Source organism: Orycteropus afer, unplaced genomic scaffold (assembly GCF_000298275.1).
Source record: "Orycteropus afer afer isolate SDZICR_OR568_19922 unplaced genomic scaffold, OryAfe1.0 scaffold00115, whole genome shotgun sequence".
In the NCBI taxonomy this organism is placed as follows: Eukaryota; Metazoa; Chordata; class Mammalia; order Tubulidentata; family Orycteropodidae; genus Orycteropus; species Orycteropus afer.
The window spans coordinates 8,257,136-8,265,544 of NW_006921702.1; positions in this window are offsets into that span (position 1 = coordinate 8,257,136).

Sequence of the window (8,409 nt, forward strand, 5' to 3'; positions counted from 1 at the left end):
CAGAGGTGCAAGCTGGATTCAGAAGAGGATGTGGAACAAGGGATATCATAGCTGCTGTCTGATGGATCTTGGCTCAAGGCAAAGAATACCAGAAAGATGTTAACTTGTGTTTTATTGACTATGGAAAGACATTTGATTGTGTGGATCATGACAAATTATGGATAACATTGAAAAGAATGAGAATTCCTGAACACTTAATTGTAATAATGAGAAACCTGTACTTTGACCAGGAGGCTGTCATTCAAATGGAAAAGGGGACACTGTATGGTTTAAAATCAACAAGTGAATGCATCAAGGTTGTATTCTTTCCCCATACTTGTCCAATCTATATGCTGGGCAATAATCCGAGAAGCTGGACTATATGAAGAAAAACATGGCATCAGGATTGGAAGAAGAAACATTAAGAACTTGACATTTGCTGATGATACAACTTTGCTTGCTGAAAGTGAGGACTTGAGGCATTTACTGATGAAGATTTAGGAACACAGTGTGAAGTATGGATTACATCTCAATATAAAGGAGACAAAAATCCTCACAACTGGACCAATAAGCAACATCACAAAAAATGGAGAAACGATTGAGGTTGTCAAAGAATTCACGTTGCTTTGTTCTACAGTTGACACCAATTGAAGCAGGAGTCAGGACATTACATGACATGTGGCACTGGGCAGGTTGGCTGCGAAGGAACTCTTTCAAGTGCTGAGGAGCAAGGATGTCTCCTTGAGGACTAAGGTATACCTGACACAAGCCAAGATATTTCCTATCCCCTCATATGCATGTGAGAGCTGGACAATGAATAAGGGAGACTGAAGAAGAGTTGATGCTTTTGAGTTGTGGTGCTGACAAAGAATGCTCAAGGTTCCATTGACTGTTAAAAGAACTAACAGATTTGTCCTGGAGGAAGTGCAGCCAAGATGCTCCTTGGAAGCACGGATGGCCAGACTTCATCTCGCCTACTTTGGCCATGTTGTCAGAGGGAACCACTCCCTGGAGAAGGATGTCATGCTTGGTAAGGTGGAGGGTCAGTGAAAGAGGGGAAGGCCTTTGATGACATGGATTGACATGGTGGCTGCAACAATGGGCTCAAGTATAGCAAGGATCCTGGAGGTGGCGCGGGATCAGGCGGTGTTTCATTCTGCTATGCATGGGGTCAGTATGAGTCAGAAATGACTTGATGGCACCCAACAACAACAACTACCCAAAAACATTGTTCCACATCTTATTTGGCAAGTAGCGACTGGGATCTTAAAAGCTTGCAAGTCGTCATCTAGATGCAATGATGGGTCTCTCCTTGTCAAGGACAAAGAATAATTAATTAAACAAAAGATTCATGGAAACAATTATTCCAAGCAACTGGTACACCATGTGATACTCAGCCTATTTGACTATGAGAACAGAAGAACTAGATGGTGCCCGGCTATTCCTGTCAAACCATTCAGAGGGAGATCTGTGTAGGAGTTCCTGGATGGAGTGGTAGAACAATGTGGAGCAAAACTCAAAATCATTTGGGAATTAAAAAAAAAAAAAAAAAAAGGGGACCAGGTTTGCTGGTCTTATAGAGCCTGGTGCAACCGCTGAGACTATCACCCCTAGCTGTCCTTCATGTCTGGAATTGAACCTACTTCTGTGGCTTCCAGCCAAACAAAAGACAGGCATATGAGCTGAACATTTATACTAGGTAGATACCCTCCTTGGAGAGAACAATCATGGGAGAATAGAAGGACTATATATCCAAAGGAAGACAGCTCAGGAGGCAGTAATGCATGGAGGGAAGGACACAGGGAAGAGGTAACTATGGGAAGGAAGTGGGAGGAGAGCTGTTACATCGTGAGAGATTACACTCAATGTCATGAGAAAAAGTATATGTGAACTGCTGTATGGAAAGTGAATTTGCTCTGCAAACTTTAACTCAAATCACAATAAAAAATAAAAATAATAAAGTTCTCCTATTTGAAAATTAGGTAATACATTTTAAAATAACCCTTGGGTCACAAGGAAATATCAGAGGAATTTAGAAAATATTTTGAATTAAATGATAATAAAGATTTATCTTATCAGTTTCAGGGACTATACATTAAAGATTTGTTTAAAGGAATTTTTATTTCCTTAAATGCATACACCAGAAAAGAAAACAAAAACAAAAAAATAAGCCTAAATTTTATTATCTAAATATTTACTTCAAAAATTAGAAAATCAAATTCACTCAATGAATGAGGGATGCAGGAAGTAATGAGTAGAAGTGAATAAAAAATAAATTATATAATTGAAAAGATAAAATAGAGAAATTGTTTCCTTTATAAAACTGTTAAAATGTACAGACCTCTAGCAAGACTGGTCAAGAAAAAAGAGGACACAGAGTGTAAGTGTTAAGAGCCAAAAAGTAAGATATCACTACAGAGTCTATGGTATTAAAATATAAAAAGGGTATAATAGAAAGACATTATAAAAATGATTTATTAACTTTAGAAATGTGTATGAAATATAAAAAATTCTTAAAATTTATAATTACTGAATATCAAAAATAGATTAAAAATATGAAAGAAATACTCCGTTTTTTTGAACATGTTAACTCTGAAAACAGGCATATATATCCAAAAATTTTGGGAAAATGATAATTCAGTAGTTAGGAAAAATGATAATTCAGTTGTCAAATAAATGAAAATAGTGTACAAAACCAACAACTTTACTAAATACAAAATACAACTAGTTTGGCACAATAATAAAAGAAAAGAACTCATTTACTAAAGACATAAAAGAAATTTGCAAATTTTATATGTGGAACACTTAAATGTATATTAATAGACATGTAAAAAAGGACTTTAAAAATTAAAATCAATATACTATTCTCAAAGAGAAAAAAAGTATTGTTGCTAACTAGTCTGTGAATTTAATATGACTTTAATAAAAATAAAACTATTTTCTAGTGTTAAAAGAAGCTAATCAAAAAATCACATGGTATAGCCACAATAAATCTGAAAACAGACAAATTAAAAGAGAATAGTCTATCAAATGATTGAAATACTGATTAGTATGATACTAAAGGAATATATAAATATATCAATAGCACTGTAGACAAAGTCCAACTATAAACCCAAGTAAATATGAGAATTTTATACAAAATAAAGATGCTATTTTTTGCATGGAAAAAAAATGCAACACTTGTATTCAGTAAGAAATATCAGCATTAGTGGTTATCAAGGCCTAGGGGAAGGGAGAAATGAAATTGTTGCATAACCCTTTCGTGACTCATGAGATATATAGTGCCTACCTACATTTTCTGTCTTTACATTTTAATAGGAAGCTGCTATGGTGGAATAGTGCCTAAGCCATTTGACTGCTAACTAGAAGGCTGGTGGCTCAAACTCACCAGTCACTCCTTGGAAAGAAGGTTGGGCAATCTACTTCCATAGTGATACTGCCTTGGAAACCCAAGGAGAGGTCACCATGAGTTGGATCCGACTCAAGGATAGTGCATTGTTTTTTTTTTTGGTTTAGTATCTCACTTTCAGGGCATGCTGCCATCTGGTAGGTGCCTGTGTAAATCTATGAATCTGAAGAAACAGATCTCATTCCACCAACCGCAGCATCAGTGCCACCTTGAGACATATGCATCCCACTAATTGTATAAAAATCCATATTACTTAAAAAAAAATGTTATTTTTATATATTATTCAAAACATCTTCTGTTACTGAAAACACATTGTTTCTACAAACGACAACAAAAAAATCAACGAATAATAGAGGCTTGAACATGTGAAGGGTTATTGAATTTCTCTTTGGGTAATGACAACAATTTGAAAATGGATAGTGATGATGCTTCTACAACATAGTGAATGAAATGGGTGTTACTGAATTGCATACTTAAAAATAGTTAAATGGCAAACTTCATGAGAATAACTTTTTTAAAAATACTGAAGCCACTGTGTGCCAATATTTTTTAAAAAAAGATTGCAAATATATGTCTCTTTACACCAATCTTATTCCAGAAAGCTCAGGCTTTAATTTTCTTAATGCATAATAAATTTCTTTATTTTTATGAGAAAATAAACAACAACCCAAGATAAAATATGAGCAATGGATAAAAACATACAGTCACAGAATAGGAACTATGAATGGCTCTTAAACATTACTGAGTTTTGCTCATTATGATTGTGATGCAAATTAAATGCACTTGACAAACACTTTTTTTCAACCTGATATGGGCAAATGTCAAAAAGTCCAATAATAATGTATATTGGTTTCTGCATAAGCAGTATATTTCATATCTTTTGTTTAGAAGAATAAACTGGAACACAACCTATGAAGGATAATTTTCTAATATTAAACACAATTACACACAGTTTTCAGTCCCCACTGAATCCACATCTGAGTATTTATTCTACAAATAAAAATCAAGATGACATGTATAAAAATCATTTTTAGTCATTGTTGACAATTTAAAAGGTTAAAGACAACATAAACATATGCCAGATCGTATATCCAAATGCAATAGTAGGAAGTCACAGCAAAACATAAGAAAGAACTTTAAGTACTGATATGAAATTAAAGGTACATACATATAGGAAAAAGCAAAGTATAAAGCAGTGTATAAAGAAACTAGTTGCTCTCAAGTCTATATGACTCATTGAGACCCCTTATGTTTCAAAGTAGAACTGTGCCACAAAGTGTTTTCAATTGTTGATTTTTCCAAATGTAGATTTCCAACCCTCTCTTTCAAGATGCCTCTGAGTGGACTCTAATCTTCAACCTTTTGGTTAGTACCCAAGCTTACTAAACGTTTTTGCCATCCAGGAACTTCAAAAAAGTGTATAGAAAGGTAGTTTATGCTTATATTAGATAAAATATGGAAAAGTATGCTTGTAACACAACAATCTCTTTTGAGGATGGGAGTGGGGGATACTGGAAGACTGATTACTTCGTATTATTCAGGATAGATTAACATATGCTGTGTGCTGACAAGGTGATTCCAACTATTAGAGACCCGGTATGAGAGCAGAAGTATTCCTAGGCTTTCCAAGGCTGAACTTTTTACTGGAGTCAATTGCCAGGTCTGTCACAGCCAACTGTGAAGTGGCTGGTGGGTTTGGACCACAAAGATTTTTGATTATCAGCTGTATACTTAGCCATTGTGCCACCAGAAATTCAATAACAAAGAACCCATGAAATCAGTGCATCAGCATACAGAAATATTTGTTGCTCGTGCAAAATCCACAATGAGATTGAATGACTCCAGGTCAAGTTTTCCTTTTCCTTCTAAGCCAATTTCATCTTGTTGGTTTTCTGTCCATGACTATGCAAGGATAAGAAAGCCTGGAGAACTTGAGGAGCATCGTTCACTCCTTCAACCAAGGCAGGTCTGGTACTTCAACTTGACTTAAGGTAGGCCACCTCATAATCCATGCCTCAGTAAGCCAACCAAATAAACTATTACATCCTTTCCCAACCTCTCAAGCTGAGACATTGAATAAAGAATCCATACTTAGTGGGCCCAAATCAATAAATTCAGGCTGATCCAATCTTACATTTCTTGCATCATTTCCCACACCCTCAATAGCCATTCCCAGACATATTCTCCAGTTTTCTGTCTGTATATGTTAGCAAAATGAAATAGGTCTTTTTGGGTATAGCGTATCATCTCTTCAGTCACACTTTCTATTTCACCTCTTGGAGCTCACTTGGACTTGACTTTAGTTACGGGTCTGCTAAAAACAATGAGTGCTTGATGCAGTTCCTGAGAGCATTCAGAAAGGTCTTCCATGGCCTCTGACTCAAACAATGACCCAGCAGGAACAGTCTAGTTAATCCCATCAAACTGAGGGGGAGGGGATAATGGTTTTACAGTAATCTGTTTAGATGGGTGGGATTCAACAGAATTTACAGGCTCCATATCCTGATCTTCCTGATTATCTGTCCATATGACCCCATTCCAGGTTTCAGGATCCCATTTTTTTTTTCCCAAACAATGCCCTCACTTTAACACCAGGCACCATTTTGGATAGGCAATTTAGCTGGCGTTGTAATTCAGCCACCCTTACGATAAGACTCTGGGTTTGGTTTTCAGCAATATCAGCTCTGTTGCTAGAAGTTATAAGGCTTTCTTTCAGAGTGAAGCTGGAAGCATTGATGTCTTTTATGCAGTGCTTAAGCTGAGACTCAGCAGCTTTGACCTCATCTTGCTCTTTCACCAGTTTGTCCAGTGTAAGTAGGACCAACCAACCAGCTTTTTTATACTTCTCATTCAGACAAAATTGCAGAAAAGTATCAAATACCAATCACCCGGAGTGTCACTTCTCACAAGTACTTGATCTATTGGTGGTGCTATTTTGTGTATTGGTTTTGCTACCTCACACCACGGATTAATAGGCCCTCTTTACTAGCAGACGTAGAGTCGCTAGTGTCATTAAAATTAATCAAACTGGAGAAACAATCTAGGTAGCCCATCCTTATGATTTTGTCTCTCTAGAACCAATCCTGGTACCAAATGTGTTAGACTGGATTCTCCAGAGAAACAAAAACCAGCAAAGCTTAAATATATACAGAGAGAGAGAAATTTATCTTAGGAAAATGGCTCACAAACATATAGAAGCTGGCAAGTCCAAAGTCTCTGGAGCAAACATCAGGCTGGAGGCTTTTCTCAGCTTCTGCAACTGCAGGGGCTGAGAAACTCAAGGCTGGAAGGCTTGACTGGCTGTTGACTTCAACAAATGATGAATCCAAGATCTCCAGGCCAAACAGTGGACTGCTCACTCACGGACAGTTGTAGGCAGCACAATAGAATCCTGATCCACAGAAGAATGTCTCTCTTCCCAGGATGTCTCTGGATATCCTGGAAGCAGGCCACACCCCTAGGGAAACTCCTCCTGAACAGATTGGCCACTCAGAACACAGTCATTCGATCCCATCATGGGAACAACCACACAGAACTGGGGTCCAGCCAAGTTAACACACAGCTCCAACTATCACAACTATCAAAGGATTTTTTTTAATGTGTGTGTGTGTAAACCATTTCTTGACTTTTTATAATAGTGTTCTTTTACTATATAGTCCTTTTGTTATTGACTTATTTCACTTAGCATAATGAGTCGGGGCCGACTCGATGGCATATAACAACAACAACAATAATGTCCTCCAGGTTCATACATGTTATGAGGTGTTTTGTAGATTCATCATTATTCTTTAACATTACATAGTATTTTACTGTGAGAATGTAACATAGTTTGTTCATTCATACCTTGATGGGCATTTTGGTTGTTTCCATCTTTTTGATATTGTGAACAATGCTACAGTGAACATGACTGTGCATATACCTATTTGGGTCACAGCTCTTATTTCTCTAAGATATACACTTAGTAGTGGGATTGCTGGATCATATGATATTTTTATTTTGAAATTTGTAAGGAAGTGCCATAACATTTTTGACAGCTGTTGTACCATTTTGCAGTCCCAATTTATGAGAATTCTAAACTCTCCATAACCTTTTCAGGATTTGTTATTTTCTGTATTTTTTTTTCTTCACCCAAATTAATACGTGTCTCTACCTATCTAACAGTGTTCGCTCCCCTCTCCTCCCACCCCTGGTAACTAACAAAGAAAAATTCCTTCCATATATAAACCTTTCCTTGACTTTTTACAATAATGGACTAATACAATATCTATCCTTCTGTGATTGACTAATTTCACTCAGTATAATGTCCTGCAAGTTCATCCACCTTATGCAGTGTTTTGCAGATTCTACATTATTCTTTAGGGTTGAATAGTATTCCATTGTGTGTATGTATCATAGTTTGGTTATCCATTCTTCAGTTGATGAACACCTAGATTGTTTCCATCTTTTTGCCATTATAACTAGAGGTGCAATGAACTTGGGTGTGCACATATATCTGTTCTTGTCATGGCTCTCACTTCTTTAGGATATATACCTAGTAATGGAATGGCTGGGTCAAATGGTTTTGCAAGTTCCAACTTTGAAAGGAATTGCCATAATGCTCTCCATAGTTATTGTATCATTTTACAGTTCCACCAGCACTGTATGAGAGTCCCAATCTTTCTGCATCTTTGCCAGAATTGTTATTTTCTGTCTTGTTGAACTTTGCTGTTAGTGCTTGGGCAAAATCGTATCTCATTGTTGTTTTGATTTGGATCTCTCTGATGGCTAATAATCGTGAGCATTTCTTCATATTTTTGTGGCCACCTGAATATCCTCTTTGGTGAAGTGTCTATTCAGGTCTTCTGCCCATTTTTTAATTGTATCTTTTGTCTTTTTGTTATTGAGGTATTGGAGTTTTCTATACATTCTACAGGGAGCTCTGGTAGCATAGTGCCTACGGCACTTGACTGTTAACCAGAAGGCTGGCAGTTCAAACCCACCAGCCACTCCTCGGAAGGAAGGTTGGGCAATCTACTTCCATA